At 48.8% G+C, this 25,448-nt stretch overlaps 1 pseudogene; it reads right to left on the minus strand.

Moving 5' to 3' along the window:
* Positions 1-642: 642 nt before the first annotated feature.
* On the minus strand, positions 643-23,494 carry LOC136510926 (nucleoside hydrolase 3-like; annotated as a pseudogene).
* Between the last annotated feature and the right edge of the window lie 1,954 nt (positions 23,495-25,448).

Genomic DNA, 25,448 nt, shown 5'->3' on the forward strand with positions numbered 1-25,448 from the left:
TTACAAGGATTTCATCACCAGTGTTACATCATCGTTTGTTGATAAATATTATTGATTACATAGGGGAAGCAAACATTTGGCACCAAACCTCGGCTACTGATCTATCCTTCTTTGGCAGCCTGATCTTCCATAACGTTGCATCATCGTGCATTAGTATGAATACCTGTCGATGGGAGTGTGATTCCCCTCTGAATATTACCCCATCCTCCTTTTCCAAAGATGCCATTAGCATAGAGCTAGGAAGGTGGTGTAGTGATTATTAGGGAAGTGGTTTGGGCAGGGAACGTTGAAGTTGAAGATGCTTCCATCGGCTGCCATTGTCGCAGGCTGGATTCCCAGTTTATCAGCCTAGTGTCTTTTAGGGCCTCTTGCCCCTTCTTGTACATATATTTATCTTAATTGGAGCTCCTGCCGTTTACGTTTTAAAAAAGCAGCATCCACTTGGAGCAACCTCCGATTAGGCACTGCATAAAAATCAATGGATTTTTGGATCTCAGTTGACATGGAAATGAAAGAGTGGAGTAACAACCAGCAAACCCATGCATACGTACCGATGGGTCTCCATGGTACATAAAAATTATCATTTGGGTTTATGCCATCAATTTATCAGGCTGCTTTATCTAATCCTTTGTGTTTATGCCTTCAATTTCTGAGAATCTCAGGTGGCCTGCTCCAGATGGTATTCTGTTCTGCAAAACTACCAACAACAGCAGATTGCTCCTTGTTGCCTAAAGATTTGCCAACTCTTCTGTAGTATTTTCCACTACTGAAATCAACCAAAACGTTTACAGAATTTGCACTCTGCTTGTTGACCACAATCTGCCCATTCGTGCTTCTTGAGCTGTTGGCAACGACGCTTATTGGCATTGATTGTATGAACGGTCTCATACTAAATCCTTCCACCAAGTAGACAGCACCATGAACTTCTCCCAGAAATATATCCTGTGATTAAGAGGATCACCCCCCACCAAAAAAAACAATAAGTACTGCGTCAAGTATAAATATTTGTGTATATTTTGGCCTGTAGTAATTTTAGGTTCCATATCCTTATCATTGGTTTGAATGCATAACATGACTCTTAGGTCTACTTGACCATTCAATTGGAAACTGGAAGAGTTAGAATAAATCTAAGCAATCGTAAGCTATGCTATTTCCTCTGGAGAAATGATAAAGTTCCACTGCTTCAAAATCTTGTGAAGTTAAATCTACCGTAATGTGATCACAAAATCAGAGGTGTTGCAGGGTTTTTTTTTCTTGACAACATGCCGTTATAGCAGACAAGTAGAATGAACTGTAGGCATTTACCATATGGTGATACAGCCGATGCTTCTGCTGAAGTTCATGTAGCAAAAACAGCAAGCGGTGGACAAAACTTGATTCTGGAGTGTGATCAGTATGCTTCAAAGCGTGAAGTATAGACTTAAAGGAAGCAGCTTTTCTTTGAGACCTCAGAGGAATCAGTGTGATATCCAGAGAGGACTCCAGGACTGTTTTCGCATCTAGTGGATCAAGAAACATATTAAACTCTGCATATCTATTTGATGGAACAGTAAACACATTTCCCTTGGAATCATTTTCACCTCTGATATGACCTCCAACAACATAAACCTTCTGCATATAAGGAACATTTACATATCAATACTGACAGTGAAAATACTGAAATTAGCAGAGATCAAAATACAGTTGGAACTGCCCTGAACCAAAATGTTTCAAAGAGCTGACCTCTATTACAGAACTTGTGTTCCTGTCAGAGAGCATTATATTGGCCAAATTTGTAAGAGGTCCACTGGTAAGAATAGTGATCTTCTCACTTGGAGGAAGCTTCTCTTTGATAGACTGCCAAACTTCAAAAGCCAATGGCTGCCGAAGTTCTGGATGGTCATTGTTTCTAGGAGCACCATATTTTACTGAATTTTCAGCAGTATACCTGACAAAGGAAAGCGTAGAATTGTAAGTATCTAGGTCATTTGCACTATCTATATGCATGTCGTCAGGTAGCTATAAAAAGATACCTTCTAGGACTTCTTGGCAATGACCGAGCTAGCCCATAGAGTGTCCGAGTCAATAAGTCCCCCACTACCCTGGGGAATAATATTGGCATAGTTGCAACCAAGAATTGGTAGTTCCTAATGCATTAGTATTACCACGACCGACAGGAATGTCATCGCGGCCAATCATATGTAAAATATCATAAATGATATCAATGCTTGCAATGTGGGCCCAACCATTGCCACTGACCAAAATCCCCTATAACATTATAATAAAATTGCATTCATAAAAAAGGAATGAAATCTTTATTGCAGTGGAGCAGAACACTCTTCCATTAATCATACCTTTAAATCTATTACTTCAATAGGTGCCTTCAAGAGATATATAAGTGAGATAAAATCTCCAGGACTCATGTCCATGTCAAAAATAACAGGTGGCCCAATTTTTTTTTGTTTTTGAAGTCTGGCTTGTAAAGAATCTCTCTGTAAAATGGAAACTGTGCCATAAGGTTCAAACTACCAGAGTTCTCACGAAGATTTAGTGCCTGCAGATCATAGTTTAGTCATAAGAACAGGCCAATTCACATACATGATTTCTGAGAGAACCTTTTCTATTTTCATATATTAACACTTCATGTGAGTGCAATCTGCTCCTTCATGTAAAACTTTGTGACAGGATATCAATGACCCAAAGAGAAGATGATGACCAAATATTAGTGTGGCAGGATTTGGGAGCATCAGGGCATGTCAATTAAGATTCCATTATTAGTGGTGTATACTGAAAGCGAATATGGATTGGGAAAATAGTAGATCGATTAATAACTGCAGAGTACAGGCACATATATATGCAAGAGTAATCCTAGATTGGTTAATAGAAGTATGACCACCGTGGAATATTTGCCTATAAATAGATATAACCAATCTACAAAGACTACACAGGCTCTAGGCCACAAGGCAAAACCTGAAGGCCCAAGGAGGGCTGGCCTAATCATCCACCTAACACACTCCCACAGTTAGAAGTATCGCCACCATGAACGTTTAGGCTAGATCGAAACTCCGTGAAGGCTGAAGACAATAGCCCTCTAGTGAAAATATGGCACATTGTGATGTAGTAGGAACATGCAGATGTCACCAAGAGCAACACACTCTCGAATGAAGTGAAGATTGATCTCAATATGCTACGAACGCTGATGCTAAACATGATTGGTCGATAAGTAGACGGTGCTCATGTTGTCACAGTGGACCAATGTGGCACGATGAAGAGGAGCACGAAGCTCGAGAAGTTGGCACAGCTAGATAGGCGACAACATTAGCCAAGGTGCAAAACTCAGCCTTTGCACTAGGTCGCGAGACTAGCACTTAGATGACCAAAACAAAATTGTCCCCAAAGAACACCGCATAGCTCGAGGTGAACTTCCATGTCTCGAGACAGCCAGCCTAGTCGGTATCTGAGTACACCACGAAGCACATTGGAGTTGATTCTTTCTACATGAGATAGTAGGTGCATGATCAGGTTGTGAGTTCTCATCATGTGTCTTCAGAGGTATAGTTAGCATATTTCTTCATGCGAACACATGGTGGATATGTGTCGTGAGTGATGTTTTGGTATAATTCCTAGGTAGTATTAGTGTAACTTAATATTAATGTGAAGATTTGTGTTTTTCTCAATTGTACTTGTTATTTGAAATTTTCCTATTTTGATATGTTTGGTTAATTGAAGGCTCAAATATTTTGTTATTTTGCATCCATAATAAACTTTTGTATTTTGTAACTTTGATTATTTGTTCTTTTGCATATGCTTTGGTATAATACTTAAAATTGAAGTCCCTCTATCTTTGTTAATTTGCAATTCATAGTGTCGGGTTCATAAACCCGGGGTCCCTCAGGGACCGGCTTCCACGCCAAGGCTCGACCCAAGCAGGCAGCACACAACTCATGGGCCGGCCCAAGAGTCTAAAAACAACAGGCCGGAAGGGTGGTCCAGTCACCGACCGGAAGGTCTGGCCGAAGAAGAACAGCGCCCGCTCGTCGACTACTTCGGCCCACCTCTCCGACCGGAGCGCTCGCTTCGGACTCCAGCCGCCTCCGGACGGCCTCTCCGATCGGAAGGCTTGGCCCAAGCGCTATAGTCCAACTCCGACCCCGTGTCTCCGACCAGGGTTCGCAGAAACCCTGCTCACCGCTCTTCTCCGACTGACCCGACCAGGACCGACTGGGGCCATCCGACTGGGGATGCCCACTCGGAAGGAACCAGGGGAAGAACGGAGAAAGCAAGCCAAGGCGTACAAGTCAAACCACGATACCAGAGACCATACCCTATACACCTGCAGGAACAGTACTCTGCAACCGCCCTGACACAAATAGTATTGTAGGCGCTGATATTTTCCTCTATAGTATTGTAGGCGCCGTAAATTCCCATACGGTATGGCCCCCACAAGCCCCTGGGCATCGATAGTGTTGTGGGCGCCAGGATTTACCGTACCAGGTGAACGTGGTGAAACTCCTCACATGCCTCTAGGCATCAACAGTATTTGCAGGTACCGACATCTGCCATTTCTAAAAAAGGCAACGCAACCTCCCATGTGCATCTGACATTCTACAGTGACATCAACAGTGTTGTAGGCGCCTACCATTATCTTGTACCCGCCGGCATGGGCAACAGAGCCCAGTAGCATACGTACCCTCACCCTATCACTTGTAAAGCCATCCCTTTTATCTATAAAAGGGGATACGCTCCCTCCAGCAAAGGAGTGTTTTTTTAGTCCTTTTTTAGTTAACCAACATCGATCAAGTTCACTAGCTCACAACCACAGAACCGCCGGGTTCGAACCCCAAGCACACGCTTGAACACTTAGCACATAGCGGAGCTCCTGTCGCTCTCGGCCCTTCCGACCAGAGTCGACCGGATCTCTTGTACACCCCATCTTTCTCCTTCTCGTTTGTAACCCCACTGCAGACTTCGAGCACCTAGGCTCAGGAATAAAGCCACCAACCGACTCAAACTGGACGTAAGGCACGTTGCCTAAACCAGTATAAACCATGTGTCATTGAGTGCTATGCCACCTTCGATCACAACGTATGGCAAAACTACAAATATTTACTAGTTGGTCACATTCTGCACCGACAGTTGGCGCCGTCCGTGGGGAAGACATTGCACGTTCAACACTTTTTGGTCATCGGATGGCCCACTTTTCCGCCACCCTCGCTGTGGCGGGCTCAGGTGATATGATTCGCTTCGGCTCGCCCGAGTTTCCTGTTCCCCCACCGAGTGGGATGCGGGTTCCACCCGTCTCCGAGCCATCCTAGGCCTTCCTCTTCGGAAGCCTAGACTTCGTCGCCAACCGGCTCGGCGTACTACACCTCCGCGAGGAGGCGCATGTCCCGGCACCCGTCGGAGGGACGCCCTCCATCGACTCCGGGACACACGACTTCGACAACACGGCATCTGCGCTTCATTCCGAGTAAACTCTCTACTCAAACCCCAATGTAAGTAATATGTGTACTGTTATTTACTCTTTATTTACTACCTCCCACCGATCATCCGGAGAGACTGTATCGCCCAAACCACAAACACCGTACGATCGGTTCCCCTACGGCCTCGCGTCCTTCACGGATGCGTATGCTCGGGGGCTCCGAAGGATGCTGGCGCCATCCCCCCTCACATCTGAATTCATGGGAATGGCAGGCTGCGCTCTCGCCGCTTTCCACGAACTCCCGGATGACGAGGGCGAGAGTGACGGTTCCAACACCGACGACGTGGCACCCCACCACCGTCCGTCCCGGGAGTGTGCTATGGCGGACGCTCTGGGACAGCCACTGGTGGTTGTGGAGTCTACGCAGACTCACACCCCTCCGGACCCGCGTGCGGGGGCCCTCGCGTCTGCGCAAGCGCACACCGAGGAATTGCGACAACGATGGCAGAAACAGCCACCGCCTGCGCTAGCCCGGCGGGTGGCGCCCGGGGTCGCGCCCGTCAGGTCCAACGCGACATCATAAACGATGGGAATGATCTCCCACAATTCGCTCGAGCCGGCCAGAACATCGCCGCTGCGGCAATGCTTCTGCGCGGCGTTCTCGAGCCCGTCGACCCACAGGAGCGGGCAGTCTACCGGAACCTCTGGGTTCTAGTAGAAGTCGTCGCCGTTCAACAGGCGGAAAGCTCCGCGTCGTGACTCCGACTCGCACCCTCTCTCCCCACCGGGGGGGACGGGGACGCACCAGACGGATCGCTCCATTTGCTCGCCGCTATAGTCATCAGGCGCGGCTCGGGGGGCGGCACCCACGCCACGGTCTGACCCGGCGCCTGCTCCTCACCGACCACCGGTACACGAGCGGCCTAATCCATGCCAGGACGCTCGTAGCATCGTCAGCAACTGGCATCGGGCCTAACACGATGATGATGTCCACTGTACGGCGGCGGGCAACACGAATCCCGGCCGAACAATCGAGGGAAGCGGTGAAACGCGCCCCAGGCGCGCTCGCCGGCCGGACGACCGGAGCCCCAGCCCTAAGGGCCTGGGACCATGGGCCTTCAGCCGGCGTATCCGAAGAGCACCGTTCCCGCAGCGTTTCCGACCACCCGCCCACATCACCAAATACACCGAGGAGACAAACCCAGGCATTTGGCTCGAAGACTTTCGGCTCGCCTATCGGGCCGGAGGAGTGGATGATGACTTTTTCATCATTCAGTATCTTCCCATTTGTGTGGGGGAACATGTTCGGGCATGGCTTGAGTTCCTCCCGCACGACAGCATCCGCGACTAGGCAGACCTCAAGAGGATCTTCGTTGGAAATTTTCAGGGGACGTATGTCCACCCTGGAAACTCCTGCGACCTCAAGAGCTACCAGCAGGAGCCCAGCGAGTCCCTGCGGGATTACATCCATATGTTCTCCCAACGATGCAACTCCCTCCCTGATATCGTCGACGCAGACGTCATCAGTGCATTCCTCTCCGGGACGAACTGCGAGTCCCTGATCCACAAGCTTGGCTGCCTGAAACCCCGTACCACCCGTGACCTGCTCGACGTTGCCACTAACCACGCCTCTAGCGAGGAGGCGGTCGGAGCGGTCTTCAGCGGAGGCCAGGACAAAGGCAAGGCCAAGCGCGCGGACCCGAACGAGGGCCCCTCCACACAGAGGGGCAAGAAGAACAAAAAGGATCGGCGCCGATCGGACAACACCACGATGGTCGCCATGGCTGATCGCATGGGCAAGCAGCCCCAACAAGGACTGCCTGACAACTTCAACAAACTCATGGACAGTCTGTGCACCAACCACGCCTACTCCATCAAACACCTCTACAAGGACTGCGAGCTCCTCAAACATTTCCTTCGACAGGCCAGTGGGCCAAAGGAAGGAGACGGCAAAGAGGCGACAGCTAAGAAAGGAGGCATGGCAGGCAAGGACAGAGACAGTTTCCTGACGCTGACGAATGCATCATGATCTTTGGCAGATCCGACGCCATCTGGTCCAAGCGACAGCACAAGGTTCGCTATAGAGAGGCATGCACCGCCAAAATGGCCATCCCCTCCTTCCTCAGCTGGTCGGAATCTCCGATCACCTTTGATCAGAGGGACCATCCCTCCCACGTCGCGAGACCAGGACGCTACCCGCTCGTCGTCGACCCCATCGTCCGCAAGAAGTGCCTTACCAAGGTGCTAATGGACGGAGGCAGCGGCCTCAACATCCTATACATCGACACCCTTGATGCCATGCACATCCCCTGATCGGAGCTCCGCCTGGCGGGCTCCCCCTTCCATGGGGTAATCCCGAGAGCGCAGGCTTACCCACTCGGACAGATCGATCTGCCCGTCATGTTCGGTAGTCGGGCCAACTTCCGCTCGGAGGTCCTCACCTTCGAGGTGGTGGACTTTCTAGGGTCCTACCACGCCATCTTGGGGCGGCCATGGTACGCAAGATTCATGGCAATCCCCAACTATATCTACCTCAAGCTGAAGATGCCAGGACCAAACGGTGTCATCACCGTGAGTAGCGCCTTTTTGCACGCCTTCGTGTGCGACCGTGAGCACTACAAGCTCGCCACTGCGGTCGTCACCTCATCCGAGCTCCCATGGCTCGGGGAATCGTCGGCCCCGGCAGTCCTAGACTGCAGCAAACCAACCTCCTCGGCGGCCTTCTGTCCACTCGAGGAAACCAAGGCGGTGGGAATCGACCCCACCAACCCAACCAAGACGGTTCGGATCGGGACCCAGCTCCCAGCCAAATAGGAATGCGAGCTCGTCGACTTCCTACGCGACAATCGCGATGTCTTCGCATGGCAGCCTTTTGACATGCCGGGCATACCGCGGGAGGTCGCCGAGCATGCACTGCGCCTTATCCCAGGCTCAAAGCCCACCAAGCAGCGCCTGCATCGCTTCGACGACGAAAGGCGCAGGGCCATAGGCGAAGAGATCGCCAAACTCCTAGCAGCCGGATTCATCAAAGGGGTATTCCACTCCGACTAGCTGGCCAATCCCATTCTTGTCAAAAAGAAGACCGAGAAGTGGAGAATGTGCATTGATTATACTGGACTCAACAAGGCGTGTCCAAAGGATCTCTTTCCTTTGCCGCGCATAGACCAGATAGTCGACTCCACCTCAGGTTACGTGATCCTCTCCTTTCAGGATGCCTACTCAGGCTATCACCAGATCGCAATGAAAGAATCCGATCAGCTCGCAACCACGTTCATCACCCCATATGGTTCATACTGCTATGTGACCATGCCTTTCGGCCTGAAGAACGCTGGTGCCACCTACCAAAGGTGCATGTAGCAATGCTTCGCCGACCAAATCGACCTGCTCAATCAGTCTGATCAAGCCGAGCGGCCGAAACCAACAAGCGCCGTCTATGTTGATGACATAGTGGTCAAAATAGCTCAAGCTTGCGACCTAATCACAAACTTGGCCGCAACATTCGTGAACCTCCGAAGGTTCAACATCAAGCTGAATCCCGAAAAAATGTGTTTTCGGGGTTCCAAAGGGGAAGCTGCTTGGATACATCATGTCCAAGCACGGCATCGAGGCCAACCTAGAAAAGATCACGGCCATCTCCAACATGGGCCCCATATGCAACATCAAGGGCGTGCAAAGGCTCACCGGCTGTCTGGCTGTCCTGAGCCGCTTCATCTCCCGGCTCGGCGAACGGGGGATGCCACTCTACAAGCTCCTCAAAAAGATGGACGCCTTCATTTGGACTGAGGAAGCCCAACAGGCTCTCGAAAGCCTCAAAATGTCCCTGACATCAGCCCCAATCCTCGTCGCTCCCGAACAGGCAGAACCCCTCCTCCTTTACGTCGTGGCAAGCAACCATGTGGTGAGCGCCGCCCTGGTCATCGAAAGGGAGGAGCCGGGACACCAGCTCAAGGTACAGCGACCCGTATACTTCGTCGGAGAGGTACTTACCGACCCCAAGGTCTGGTACCCCTAGGTGCAGAAGCTCCTATATGCCATGCTAATGGCAACCAGGAAGCTCCTACACTACTTCACCGACCACGAAATTGCGGTCGTCACTTCATACCCACTCGGAGACATCATCCGCAGCCGCGACGCCGTGGGACAAATCTCCAAGTGGGCACTTGAACTCATGGGCCATGACATCAGGTATACCCCTCGCACCGCTATTAAGTCTCAGGCTCTCGTGGATTTTGTCACCGAATGGACGGAGGTCTAGCTACCGACCCCTGACGTCACCCCCGAGTACTGGACAATGTACTTTGACAGGTCCGTAATGGCGCTCGGCTCAGGGGCTGGAGTGGTTCTGATCTCCCCGGACGGGAGTAGGCTCCGCTACGCCATCTGCCTCTATTTTTTTAGCCTCAAACAATGTCATGGAATATGAGGCCCTTATCAAGAGACTACGCATCACCATCGAGCTCGGTGCTACGCGACTCTACATTCGCAGCGACTCAGAATTGGTCATGGATCAGGTCATGAAGGAGTCCTCCTGCAAAAGCCCCCTCATGACAGCATACTGCTAAGAGGTGCGCAAGCTCGAGGACAAATTCTAGGGGATCAAGCTGCATCATGTCCCTCGAAGGGACAATGATGCCACTGATTTCCTTGCAAAACTAGCCGCCGGATGGGATCCATCCCCGAGCGAGGTCTTCATCAACGACATCCACGAGCCATCCGCCCGCATCCTAGAAAGTCCAACCCAGACACACCTCGACGCCCAGCCGGCGCTTGGGAGCTCTGACCCCAACGCCCGGCCGGCACTCAAGGGACCCCAACACCAAGCTAGCGCTCGGGGGCTCCGATCCCGGTACCTCTAGGACAATGTCACCCACGAACGTCGCCATACTGGCACTCAATCAAGCCGACTGGCGAGTACCGCTACTTGCCTACCTCCTCGAGGAGGTTCTCCCATCTGAAAGGACTGAAGCCCGACGGATCGCTCGATGCACCAAGACCTTCATCGCGCTCGATGACGAGCTGTACAAACGGAGTCCATCAGGGGTACTCATGAAGTGTATCCCCACCAACCAGGGGAGGCAGCTCCTCCTTGAGGTCCATGCTGGGATTTCCGGACATCACGTGGCCCCAAGGTCGCTGGTCAGAAAAGCCTTTCCCCAAGGTTTTTACTAGCCCACCACGCTGCGAGATGCAGAGGAGGTCGTCTGCAGGTGTGAGGGATGCCAGTTCTACGCTCGGCAAACCCATTTGTCAACACAGGAACTCCAAATCATCCCCATCACCTGGCCATTCATTGTCTGGGGCCTCGACATGGTGGGACCCCTCAAAAAGGGCCCAGGCGGTTTCACTCACCTACTCATAGCAGTCGATAAGTTCACCAAGTGGATAGAGGCCAAGCCCATCACCAACATCCTCTCGGAGGAGGCAGTCAAATTCTTCCTCGACATCATCTATCGGTTCGGCGTTCCTAACTGTATCATCACTGACCACGGGACTAACTTCACCGGGAAGAAGATCCTAGACTTCAGCGATGGATATGGCATCAGGATCAACTAGGCTTCGGTCGAACATCCACGAACTAACGGATAGGTCAAACACGCCAATGGCATGGTCCTCCAGGGACTTAAGTCATGCGTCTTCGACTGACTCAACAAGTACATTGGGCGATAGGTTGCAGAGGTCCCAGCGATCCTCTAGAGCCTAAGAACGACCCCAAACCGATCTATAGGGTTCACACCCTTCTTCCTGGCCTACGGAGCTGTGGCAATATTACCCTCTGACCTCGACCATGGTGCCCCAAGAGTGAAGGCTTTCGACCATGACCGAGCCATGGAGGCCCAACAGGACGCAGTCGACCTGCTCGAAGAGGCCCGCGAGACGACCGTCATTAGCTCCACTTGCTACCAACAAACCCTCCGTAGGTACCACGAAAGGAAGATCAGAGGGAGGATACTCGAAGTCGGCGATCTCGTACTCCGGAGGACCCAATCGACGAAGGAAAAACACAAGCTCTCTCTACCATGGGAAGGGCCCTATACTATGACTGAAGTAATCTGACCGGGCGCCTACCGACTAGAGGACAACAATGGCAATGTTCTCACCAACACTTGGAACATTGAACAGCTACGTCATTTTCCCCTAAATTTGGTCTAAACCGCTTTTTAGTTAACACATGCTCCTATAAAAGCGCCCCAACCCGAACACTTTCAGCCCGGGGCGCTCGGGGGCTTCATAAGGATACAATATCAAATATTACCTCTCTTTTCCTTACTATCACATGATAAACAACTTTGTTCCCATGCAGAAGCACATTCCATTCCTTTGATTGCCCTATATGACTCTGTTCTTACTCCCAACCAAACACACCCCGTCACGACCTACGGTTACAGGCAGCCGAGCCCCACAGGCCATGCCTAGACTCTTAAACAGCTGTGGCCTATGGAACTAACGAGCAGGTGAGAGAGGAAAAAGGATAAAAACAAAAGTCATGCTAGGATAGAAACAAAGAACAGATATCGTGGTTTTGTCACAAAATCAGTACTGATGTATTCATTGATACAAAAAACTGTTCACATGGAGACTCACCCACAAACTCAACTATTATATTTTCTACTACTACAAATACTACTGCGGCCGCTCGATGACATCGCCTGAACGCCAAAGGAGAAACCACGGCACACGTCGCTAGACATAACCACCTTCGCTAGGGCCCCACCCGATTCTGCTCCCTCGACTTCGGCGAGCGCAACGGGTACCTCAAGGGACCCACCTGGTTTTGCTCCCTCGACTCCGGCAAGCGCAATGGGTACCTCAAGGGCGTCACGCCCATAGATGCTCAGCAGAAGAGCAAAGAGCTCATGACCTTCTCATGCAGTCGAGGCAGCTCCTAGTCAGGGACGATGCTACCGAGGTATGGCCGATAGGGCTGGTAGAGATCTCATCAAACTTTATGAACTGGCCAACCTGAGCAGCTGCAGGTGCAGAACCCTCCACCGGCATGATCTCGAGCAACTTCCCCTCTGACAAGGCTCGCCCGATGAAGATCCACCGAAGAAAGTCCACATATGGTTCCATCCCGAAGAAGGCCTCGTAGATGAGTCCAGCAAGCCACCCCTTCGACAAAAGCCGCCCCTTCTCAGGCAAAGACGACCGACACCGCCCCGGGCAGCCTCTAACTCGACATCATGCTCCGGATTCACGAAAGGATCTGTAAGACCTCGCCCTCGCTGAAAGGTCCTAATGGCTAGAGGGGGTGAATAGCCTAATAAAAATTTCTACAACAACACTTAACCAAATGGTTAGACAATTATGAGGCGAAGCGAGTGTTGCGCTAGCCTACTCAAAAATGCAAGCCACCTACCACAATTCTAGTTTAGATAGTGTCAATTCACACAAGAGCAATGACACTACCCTATGTTAGTGTGCTCTCAAAGGCTAACTAAAGAGCCACACCAACCAAGCATGCAAGCTCTCACAACTAGCTACACTAAAGAGCTTGTCAACTAGTTTGCGGTAAAGTAAAGAGAGTGATCAAGAGGGTTATACCGCCGTGTAGATGAATGAACCAATCAATCACAAAGATGAATAACGATGATGACCAATCACCTCGGAATTAAATGATGAACACAATGATTTTTACCGAGGTTTACTTGCTTGCTGGCAAGCTAGTCCTCGTTGTGGCGATTCACTCACTTGGAGGTTCACGCGCTGATTGGCATCACTCGCCAAACCCTCAATAGGGTGCCGCACAACCAACACAAGATGAGGATCACACAAGCCACAAGCAATTTACTAGAGTACCTTTTGGCGCTCCGCCGGGGAAAGGTCAAGAACCCCTCACAATCACCACGATCGGAGTCGGAGACAATCACCTCCTCCACTCAACGATCCTTGCTGCTCCAAGCCATCTAGGTGGCGGCAACCACCAAGAGTAACAAGCAAAACCCGCAGCGAAACACAATCACCAAGTGCCTCTAGATGCAATCACTCAAGCAATGCACTTGGATTCACTTCCAATCTCACTATGATGATGAATCAATGATCTAGATGAGTGGGAGGGCTTTGGCTAAGCTCACAAGTATGCTATGTCAATAGAAATGGCCAAGAGTGTGAGCTTGAGTCGGCCATGGGGCTATAAATAGAGCCCCAATCAAATAGAGTCGTTATACCCCTTCACTGGGTAAAACGCGTTCTGACCGGACGCTCCGGTCAGACTGACCGGACGCTGGCTCTCAGCGTCCGGTCGCTCGATGTCAGCCACATGTCCAGACTCAACGGTCATTAGCCTCGACCGGACGCTGCTCCTTCGAACTGACCGGACGCTGAAGCCCCTGCGTCCGGTCGTTTACAGTAAGCTCCCGAGCATGACCGGACACGTCCGATAAAACTGACCGGACGCTGAAGCCCCAGCGTCCGGTCGTTTCCAGTAAGCTCCCCGAGGCATGTTTTTTCGACCGGACGTGTCCGGTCCACCTTGACCGGACGCAGCCAGCGTCCGGTGCTCAACCCTAGCCACTGTGCCGTCTGACAGCTCGACCGGACGCAGCCTTTCAGCGTCCGGTCGCTGAGTGACCCAGCGTTCGGTCAGTAGACCGACGCCAGCATCATTTTGATCAACTCCATTTCAACTCTTACTTCTTCACCCTTGCTCAAGTGTGCCAACCACCAAGAATTTTGCATCCGGCGCAATAGAAAATAGACATTTTATTTTCCCGAAAGCGCCGAATCCCGCCTCGCAAGCTCGGCGGGAGGGAGAGAGGGACCCAAACCCATCTCAACCCTGCAAACACCTTGTGCACATGTGTTAGCATATCTTCACAAATATTATCAAGGGTGTTAGCACTCCACTAGATCCTAAATGCATATGCAATGAGTTAGAGCATCTAGTGGCACTTTGATAACCGCATTCCGATACGAGTTTCACCCCTCTTAATAGTACGGCTATCAAACCTAAATGTGATCACACTCTCTAAGTGTCTTGATCACCAAAACAAAATAGCTCCTACAAGTTATACCTTTGCCTTGAGCTTTTTGTTTTCCTCTTTCTTCTCTTCAAGTGTAAGCCCTTGATCATCTCCATGCTATCACCATTGTCATGTTATGATCTTCATTTGCTTCTCTACTTGAAGTGCGCTACCTATCTCATGATCACTTGATGAACTAGGTTAGCACTTAGGGTTTCATCAATTCACCAAAACCAAACTAGAGCTTTCACTCGCTTACCATCTCTCTCACTTAGGAACCGCCACATACAGGCACTCTCAGTGAGGAGGAAGAAGGAGTAGAGACAATAGTTGGAGAACAGGCAAAGGACAGAGACGAAAAGCCCCCCTTCCCCCCTATTTAAGGAGGAGACGCGATAGCTGAAGAGGGGCAAAAGATCAGAGCGAAAAACTCTCTCCCTTTCCCCATTCAATACGGATGAGAAACGATGGGACGCACACTGACCGACGAAACGACACCTGGTCAGACAGAGCGATGCCCGGTCAGGCGGAACGTGGCCTAGGTATGGCCCACCACTACCACACGACCAGGCGCGAGAGACGAAGCGTCACCATGCGCAGCGGGCTCTCCACCTCCCTAGGCGGGACTTGGAAAAACCCAAAATAGGATCTCCATCGAAAGAGACCACTGGGCTTCCCAAGTCGATCGAACGACTCAGAAAGACACACCGAGACACAAGTAGGAAGCGAAGGGGCACCCCATGTAGGCCATGCTGACTCTGTCATGAACGACGAGCATGGGTCCTGGTCGGACATTTCCGACTGAAGCTCTCCGAACACCGTCACTCAAGTCACCAAGGTAGAAACTACCAAACCCTTCTATTTCTTTATAAACATTTCATACATCCATACACGCATTCATTCCATATACCCGTGCCTCCCGGACGATTTGGGCCCTGAACCGCCTGGGGGCTCAGGAACTAAGCATCGCACGTGCAGCGAAATGCATCACAACGCTCCATGTTGCGTCATGAAGCGATGGTTGCCTCATTCGACATGAGCAACCAACAGAGCAGGGAGAAAATCGCATATGAGCCCTGTGCGGCCCTCGCCTAGTCCGGCAGACCGGGTCATCTCAACCTTCTTGTTTGATCCTGAACCTCTCACCAAGCCCACAGAATCTCCATCGAGGGGAGGCCGTTAGGCCACCCTGGTCGCCCTCCGGAATGACCCAGGCATCTGCCGGGTTGCAGGTAAAGGAGCAGTGGAAAGTCACAAGAGGGCTATGCCGACCCTATCACGAATGACGTACCTGGATTCCGCTCGATCATACCCGTTAGTGTAGCACCTGGTTTTAAGAACAAAACCAGATACACACCATATGTGAGCCCAGGAAGTCAAATCTCACATATAGCTACAAATAAGGGTAATATCAAAAGACAATGCTTAAATACATAGCGTATTAGTATAAAGAATATAACCTCAAAGTATAGACAGCGTAAAGACAACTCCGATCTTCAGGTAAAGACTCCAAATCCACAGGGACAACTGACTGGTTGATCACAAGCCTAATTCCTCCAAACTCTAGTAATCTGGTACCCATTCGAGATTTTCATCCAAATATTTGAAAAGTAAAGCAAGTGTAAGTACATGTCGTACTCAACAAATATAACATGGGGTTCATGAGGCTCAAAAGGCTGACACTGGTTTAACTATGTTTAGCTTTTAATGGTCACAATTTTAGCATAGGAGTAGCAACAAATTTATCACAAGCCCATATAAACACATGATCAGGTAAACATCAATAATGAATAGCATAAATAATAATTATTAATGAGCATCTTCATCATCAATATCATCTGTGTTCAACATCATTAACCATTAGTGATCATCTATTTCATAAGGGTTCCAAGGCCGCTCATGACCGTGAGCATGGCTGATATACCAGTTTTACACTCTGCAGAGGTTGTACACTTTCAATGTGAGTCGTGATTTACCCTTTCGCCCGAGGTGATCAGCCTCTTGACCCACTACCAAGGAAGGTCGGCAGGGTTCACTATAAAGCCTTTCAAAGGTTCGTCTAATAAGTTAGGGCCATTAGATTCACTCGGCAAACAGATATAGGAACCCCTCTGTCAAATGGCACAATTCCATCGTGGCTATACACATAAGAGTAGAGGTTGTCCTATACCTGATTCATCAAGCCATTCTTACGCCAATAAAGGTAACCTCTAACAAGCTAGAAAAGGTCCTCATAGTGAGCTAAAGCCAGAGCCATATAGCCCTCACAGCTGTATTGTAAGTCCCGAATGATCACTTACAGATAAGTCCTTAGGGAGAGGAATCTAGAGCACCATAAAAACAGCCCGATGCTCTAGCCCCCTTGTTCCATATTGCTAAAAAACATCTTTTAATGTTTATTGCATATACCATTAGTCAAGTTACAAGATCATGGTTGTAGTTGAGCACTAGCAAAGCTACCCAATGCATATCCCAAAGGAGTCAAGGTACAAGTACAAAATACTAGGAAATCCGTAATGGCAGTCAAGGTAGACGCATGCAATATGAATTAAGTGATTAAAGGTGTATAGGGCAACAAGGAAGATCCCATGCTATACTTGCCTTAAAACACCGATCCTTCGGTAAGCTTTAATCTTCAACGCTCTTCTTCTTTTTCTTGATCACCACGTATATCTCACCGACTGGACGTAATCATAAAGCACCACACAAACATTCGTATAATCATACATGAAGCAACAATAGATCTAAATTAGAACAGTACACCAAACATAAAATCAAGATGAAAAGTTTGTAAAACGAATCTACGTCTCGCTACGAACACACAGACGCAAAAAACACTCTAATCGGAGCTACAGTGAAAAAGATACATCTACCGATAGATCTGCTTAATACGCGGAAAAGAAGACTATAGGCTCCATTTATTTTAACTATATAAAAGCTTATATGAATTGAATTAAATCAAATTTAGATTTGAATTATAAAACTAAAGTAAAACAAATCATATTTTATTTATAAAATCTAGTTGCATGATTATTAAGCAAGATATGATTTAAACCATGAAATTGTAGAAATAGTAACATGATAAACACTATTACTAATGCGTAGATCTCGTTGCTATGAATCTAACGCAACTTGAATCGCTCAAAACGGAGTTGAAACGTAGAAGATATGACATAAACAAGATTTCCTTTATTAAAATAATAGATTAAATCTAATCATGAATTTTAAAAGCTAGAAACCTACATAACAGTGGTATACACATGTAGATTACTTAATTATGAACCTAACGCAAGTTGAACGGATCAAATCAGAGTTAAAACGGAGAAGTTATGGCTAAAACAAAATCAGTGGCAAATCTATAAAGAAGCGAAAACGTATTTTTAATCTCATCCGACGAAACTACACTTTCCAAAGAAGAAAACGTAACCTGTGATTGCGCTTTGGACTGCGGGTTTATTTGCCGAAAATACAGGGTCTCTTTAGCAAAAAGAACAGCAAAGGGGTATGTTTTAATCTGGGCCATCGATCTAAAAACGGACGGCTCAAGATGATGTGTATTTCTATTGTATTTCTGGATTTGTTTTTGTAAAGGAAAACTGCCACAAATTGAGCATGACATGGAAGATGATGTCATCAAGCGAACAACCAAATTTAATCACGGCGACGCATCGCATGCATGGCTCTCGGCCAGTGGCGCCATGGCTGGTGACCAGAGCTACGCCAAAACAGTGATTTGGAGCGCGGTTTACATCGAAAAGGACTTGGGGAGGTGGAGAAGAGAACGGTGAGCTTACTTTGGCGGGTCTTGGCGGCGCGGAGCAAGCGAAGACGACACTGTGTTGGCCCAAGCAGACGGCGGACGCTGGCGTTTGAGGCTTTGGCTGCTCGGCGTCTTGGCGAAGGGAACTGCAGCGCTGGAGCTCGGAGTATGGAGGCAGCGGTGGACTCCCGGCTTCTTCACGGTGGCTCGGGAAGCTTCATTACCTTCACGTGAGGCAAGGCAGGCTGCTAGGCAAGTCGACGAAGCACGCAATGGCGAACCGAACGGCGGTAGCGGCTACCTAGGATTTGTGGTGCTCTCGGGCAGCGGCGAGGGCACGGAGGCGGCTCCAAAGCAGCTAGATGAAGGCAGCGGGTTATGGCGCAGGCATCCGGGTCTTATAGGACAGCTAGGTGTGCGGGTCACGTCAAGCCACGAGGAGTCAGGGCGGAGGCGGAGACGGACACGCCCACCGCGGAGAGTCCACGTCAGCGACAAGAGATAGGAGAAAAGACTGACGACAGGGCCCAGGGTGTCAGCGAAACTAGGCGCGGGTCAGGCCGTCAATGAGCCAAGGTGAGAAGGCAGCGTGGGCGTAGCTGCCGCTGAACGGGCCTCGGGTGAACTGGGCCTGTGGCCAAATAGAGAGAAGAGAGGTAGGGAGGGAAAGCGTGGCGCGGCAGGCTGCTGAGCTAGGCTGCGGAGCTGGGCCGCGCGGGAGAGTGGGAGCGGGCCGAGAAGGGAGGCGCGGGGAAGAAAGCAAATAGGCCGGCTTGCTGGGCTGCCTGCGGACACGGCCAGAAGAGAGAGGGAGAGTTTTTTTCCAAATTTTCTTTTCTATTTTTCTTTTTCATTTTCAAACCAAATTCAATTAGAATTTCGAATATACTTTTCAACTTAACTAAAAGTGAGAAATTTTAGTAAGTCCTCAAAAATAAATTTTACAACCTTTTTAAATTCTTTTGTCTTCAAATTTTCTTTTTCCCTCTTTTCTTTTACTTCAAAGCCATTTTTAATTTTTTTCCAAAAGCATTTTGAATGTTTTCAATTTGAATCAAATCCACACAATTCAAAGAAACAAATACACCGGCATGTAAGCACAAACATGTTGCTAAACCTTATGATGAATTTTAATTTAATAAAAAATTTTACTTTCCTATATTTTATGAGCACAAAATTCACGAATAACTCATTTTAAACATGTTTTCAAAAGAGGCAAATTTTAGGGTGTTACAGTTAGCGAACTCACCGAGCGCGTCACTCGAGCCTGAGCGATCGGGACAAGCGATAAAACTCAGCCCCTCCGGTTGTGAGGAACCGAGGATGGGGTAACGCACACAACTCACACCGACCCCTACTAAGGCCCAACGAGGCTCGGGGGCTCAAGACACAAAAAGCCTGGGTCTGTGACCCCAAACTTGCCCACTCCAACTGCGCTCCAAAACACACAGGTCCACGACCCCGATCTCGCCCCATCCGGTTACGCTTCCGACTGCGCTCCAAAAACCTGGGTTTGCGACCCCGATCTCGCCCCATCCGGATACGCTTCTGGCTACGCTCCAAAAACCTAGGTCTGTGACCCCGATCTCGCCCCATCCGGCTACGCTTTCGACTGCGCTCCAAAGCACCTGGGTCCGTGACCCTGATCTCGCCCCACGACTCCAACTCACCTGATCCCGCGGCGTGCATCGACGCCAGAATCGGTGAGCTCTGTCTCGATCAAAACTAACTTCCTCGCCCGATCCCACGGCGTGCACCGACGCCAGGATCAGTGAGTCTTGTCTCGATCTCTCAACCAACTAAAAACGCCTCGGCTGCCCAACGACGCCTTGGTTAAAACAAACTCTGTCCCAACTAAAAATGCGCACGCACGCCCGCTACCGAACACCCCCTAGACGGTTCTGCCCGAACCGCCCGGGGGCTCTAGGTCTACAGCCGCGGGTGCGCTCACGCGCACCCACCGACAAAACAGAAAACCCCCTAGATGGTTCTGCCTGAACCACTCGGAGGCTCGGGGGCTACACCCGCGGGTGCGCTCGCGTGCACCTGCCATCAAAAATAAAAACCCCCAGACGATTCTGCCCGAATCACCCGGGAGCTCGGGGGCTCCTGTCGGGTTCATAAACCTGGGGTCCCTCAGGGACCGGCTTCCACGCCAAGGCTCGACCCAAGCAGGCAGCACACAACTCATGGGCCGGCCCAAGAGTCTAAAAATAATAGGCCGGAAGGGCGGTCCAGTCACCGACCGAAGGTCTGGCCGAAGAAGAACAGCGCCCGCTCGTCAACTACTTCGGCCCACCACTCCGATCGGAGCGCTCGCTTCGGACTCCAGGCGCCTCCGGACGGCCTCTCCGATCGGAAGGCCTGGCCCAAGTGCTACAGTCCGACTCCGACCCCGCGTCTCCGACCGAGGTTCGCAGAAACCCTGCTCATCGCTCTTCTCCGACTGGCGCGACCAGGACCGACTGGGGCCATCCGACTGGGGACGCCCGCTCGGAAGGAACCAGGGGACAAACGAAGAAAGCAAGCCAGGGCGCACAAGTCAAACCACGATACTAGGGACCATACCCTGTACACCTGCAGGAACGGTACTCTGCAACCGCCCTGACACAAACAGTATTGTAGGCGCCGACATTTCCCTCTACAGTATTGTAGGCGCCGTAAACTCCCATACGGTAAGGCCCCCCACATGCCCCTGGGCATCGATAGTGTTGTGGGCGTCAGGATTTACCGTACCAGGTGAACGTGGTGAAACTCCTCACATGCCTCTAGGCATCAACAGTATTTGCAGGTACCGATATCTGCCATTTCTGAAGAAGGCAACGCAACCTCCCATGTGCATCTGATTCTACAGTGACATCAACAGTGTTGTAGACGCCTACCATTATCTTGTACCCGCCGGCATGGGCAACAGAGCCCAGTAGCATACGTACCCTCACCCTCTCACTTGTAAAGCCATCCATTTTATCTATAAAAGGGGATGCGCTCCCTCCAGCAAAAGAGAGCTTTTTAGTCCTTTTTTAGTTAACCAACATCGATCAAATTCACTAGCTGACAACCACAGAACCGCCGGGTTCGAACCCCAAGCACACGCTTGAACACTTAGCACATAGCGGAGCTCCTGTCGCTCTCGGCCCTTCCGACCATAGTTGATCGGATCTCTTGTACACCCCATCTTTCTCCTTATCGTTTGTAACCCCACTGCAGACTTCGAGCACCTGGACTCAGGAATAAAGTCACCAACCGACTCAAACTAGACGTAGGGCACGTTGCCTGAATAAGTATAAACACTGTGTCATTGAGTGCTAGGCCACCTCCGATCACAACGTACGGCAAAACTACAAATATTTGTCACATTCTGCACCGACACATAGAATAATATGTGTTTCTTTGTTTTTTCTAATTTTTTATCATTTGAATTTTTCTATTTTTCTATGTTTGATTAATTGAAGGCTCAAATATTTTGTTATTTTGCAATTCCTAATAAAATTTTGGATTCCGTAACTTTGATTATTTGTTCATCTACATATGCAAGTTCCAAAACTTGAAAATTATTTAGTCTTACTGTATTGCTCGGTTGGAAATGTTTCTGTTACCTAATCTTTGCTTTCATCTCCTTTCCATTTACTTTTCCTAATTAGCATTCATGAAAGGAACTAAAGTTCAGGTCAAATTCTTCTCTCCTGGAATTTAATTTTAGTTACTAATTTATACTAGATTTACACAAGAAGTTATGGTGATTATTTTGGTGTAATTCCTAGGTAGGATTAGTGTAACTTAATATTAATGTGGATTTTTGTGTTTTTCTTAATTTTATTTAATATTTAAATTTTTCATATTTTGATATGTCTGGTTAACTGAAGCTCAAATATTTTGTTATTTTGCACTCCATAATAATTTTTTGTATTTTGTAACTTTGATTATTTGTTCTTTTGCATATTCTTTGGTATAATACTTAAAATTTAAGGCCCTCTATCTTTGTTAATTTGCAATTCATAAATAATATGTGTTTCTTTGTTTTTTCACAATTTTTTGTTATTTGAAATTTTCCTATTTTTCCTAATTAGCATTCATGAAAGGAACTAAGATTTGGTTCAGGTTCTTCTCTCCCAGAATCTGATTTAAGTTACTATGAATTTATATTAGATTTACACGAGAAGTCACGGTGATTATTTTGGTGTTATTCCCAGGGTAAGGTTAAGTGTAGCTTACGATTATGTGAAAATATTTGTTTTTTCTCAATTTTATTTGTTCTTTAAATCTTTTCCTTTTTTGAGAATTATTATTTTTCCTATTTTCAAATAACAAAGCAGATGATTTTTCCTATTTTCTTCTCGTTCGAAGGCTAAAATGTGTACTTCCTGTCATGATTTGGTCTCGTATAAATCTTTTTTTTTAGAAAAGAGAATATATTAATATCCCAACTTCTGTATCGACCAATGTATACATATGGTTTTATCACATGAATACTTGGCATTATTAAATCGTGTGATTTTGTAGTTTCTGTCATCCGAGTGAACAGGACGAGTCAAATCGAATTTGCTTTCTCAGATCTTTATTTGTGTGATTTGATCGTATCAATTACTCGAGTGATCAAAGCTTACAGATCACTCAAGTCATCAATAGACGGATCCATTAATCAATAGTGTTGTTTGGTTTGTAGCATAGATATGGCAGCCATAGTATTTTCAGGTCATTTTTGCACCACAGCTTAGGCGCCCATTTTTAACGCCGCAATGACGGGGGCACGGTGTGGCTAGCCGTAGCCGGCAGCCACATCATTTCGTTTGTATTTGGTAATAATTGTCTAATCGTTGATTAATTAGGCTCAAAACGTTCGTCTCGCAAAGTATTACTAAACTGTGTAATTAGTTTTTGATTTCGTCAACATTTAGTACTCCATACATGTACCACAAGTTTGATATGATGAAGAATCTTCTTTTTCATAGTGTCAAAGTTTAGATTTTGGTGGAACTAAACATGGTCTTATCTTTTTTTTTTCTTTTTTTCTATCCTCTTTTCTCTTCTTTTCTTTTCTTTTTTTTTCTTTCCTAACCTTATCTACTCACGTGGCCGCGTACGCACCCCATCTCCTTCAACCTCCGGTCTGTGCCTCTGTGGACGCCTCGCAAGTTCGCCACTGCGCCATCGGTGCCGCACTTCCACCCCGCCCTCCCAGCCACTCCGTCGCTTGCACGCCCGGCAGCCCGGCAGCCCCGCGTCAGCCTGGCAGCCCACCTCCCAGCCACTCTGACGGACCCGCGCCGCCCGCCCCGACGGCCTCGCGCGCAGAGCTCCGGCGACTTCGCGCCCGTGCGGCGGCGGCGGCGGCCGCGCGTGCCCGCACGGCTCGGTGGGGGCAAATCCGCCCATGCCCCGCGTTGGGCCCATGGCAACAGGGGCGGAGCTGGGCGAAGCTCGTTTTTCCGGCTCCCGTTCTCTCTCTCCTCTCCTCTTAGCGGGTTTCCCGCGGCTCCCGACGCGGAGCGGATCCATTTTCTAGCGTTTGGTTGGTGCTGCGGAAGTGCTCCCGGAGCTGATCGAGGAGCCGTACCAAACGGCCCTAAAAAGTGTTAGCTCCTGCCTGCGTGCTACACTGCCAGCTACTGTGCGAGAAGGGGACTCAGATACACAAGCCCCTTTAACTAATGATGGCACTGCGCCGTCTGTGTGCCATGATCAACTCTGATCCCCCCAGTTAAGATATGATTTCGGTAGCACGCGTATTATGATGTCCTGCAACTGCAAGACGTTGAGCCTGGGCTGATAAGTCTGGCTGATGCTGGTTTATTGTGAGAGAAAAATACTATTGACTGACTGATAAGACCTGGCTGAAACCAACAAGCGAACAAGCTGGTTGTTTGTTTGGCCAGGGGCAGGGCTGTAAATGCAATTCTCATAGACTGGGCAGGGGTGCATGTATCTACTAGTAGATAATTGTGCAAGTATTCAAACCGCACCTTCAATTTAGTTCTAACGAATTTTGAAACTTCACACAGCTATTAGTAATACTATGATCCACATCTAAACAAAAAATAATAATAAAGTGCTAATTGACCTAAACAAAAATGACTAATTTCAGACGCATTTTGCAATAGTGGATAAAATTGAAATTATAACAAGTATTTTTGCCATTTCCGTTTCTCTCAAATGAGATCGAATTTGCACTTGAACTCTTGTGCACGTGTAGTTCATTGCCTCACCTATAAATGCGGATATATAGTTTATATATTTTAAAGAAAATATCTGCCTTTCTCGCTATGGTTTCCTAGCAATTCACAAAATCTTCAGAAATTACCAGTGCTTCAGTTGATATGCACCCCATGACCATGAGCGGTGTATTCGGGCGTGAAGGACCGAGGACAATGAGCGGTGATTAGCATTTTTTTTTATTATTCACTGCTGCTCATTTGAAGGGAAACCGAAGCACTGCTGCTGCTTCGCGTCGGGTTAGAGAGATTGTGCTGGATTACTCGTGTTTTTAAGGCGACAGAGCAGTGGCCTTGTCGTGGCAAAAACGGAAAATAATGTGTCAGTCAAACCAAGAGCCCACTTCTTCCCCTCCCCCTCTCTGTCTCAGCAAATTATATAGCCCATATCTTTGGCATGAACTGAGGCTCTGTTTGCTTTTGCTATTCAGTCGTCTTTAATTCGTACAAATCAGTCGTGAAACATTGTTTCTCTCTCACAACAACTTAGCTGTATAAATCAGCAGAGGCCGATTTAATACCAGAACAGAGCCTGAAGCAGCAAAGAGTTTTTTTTATGAAAAAGCAGCAAAGAGTTGGAGAAATCGTGCTAGCTTATTACCTAGTGCGGTAAGAATGGTCGCCACGTCTGGAGCTCGTTTTTTAACCTAAGTGCACTCCCATCAGCCACGCCAAGCCAAGTCTACAGTGATCGTGCCCACTGCCCACACGTGTGGATGCGCCCTGGCACCTCCGTTCCACCTGTGAATCTTACCGTTGCCTTCCCGGCCCCACGGCCTGACGACACGACTCCCTCCCCCACACCTCCTCTGGCCAGGTCAATCAGCCCACTCGTTGCTGCCTCCATCACAGGGGGAAACTGGAAAAATAATGGAGAGAGCGTCACCAAATCTACAACTAGCTTCACTTACTGTTACAGCGAGCCACTTTATTTTGTCGCTGGAATGTGGGACCGGAAACGGGCTCTGACATGCTGGTCCCTGTCGACGGAGGAGAGAGGTAATCGAAGCGAGGCTCTGCTAGAGGCCCAGCGGAGCCGTCAACCGGTTCCTTTGGTCCACCAATGCGTATGTACTAGCGGCCTGTTGGATTGGCCGGTCCGTATAGTTATTGGTTTA

The sequence above is a fragment of the Miscanthus floridulus genome, chromosome 16 (genome assembly GCF_019320115.1).
Source record: "Miscanthus floridulus cultivar M001 chromosome 16, ASM1932011v1, whole genome shotgun sequence".
Classification (NCBI taxonomy): domain Eukaryota; kingdom Viridiplantae; phylum Streptophyta; class Magnoliopsida; order Poales; family Poaceae; genus Miscanthus; species Miscanthus floridulus.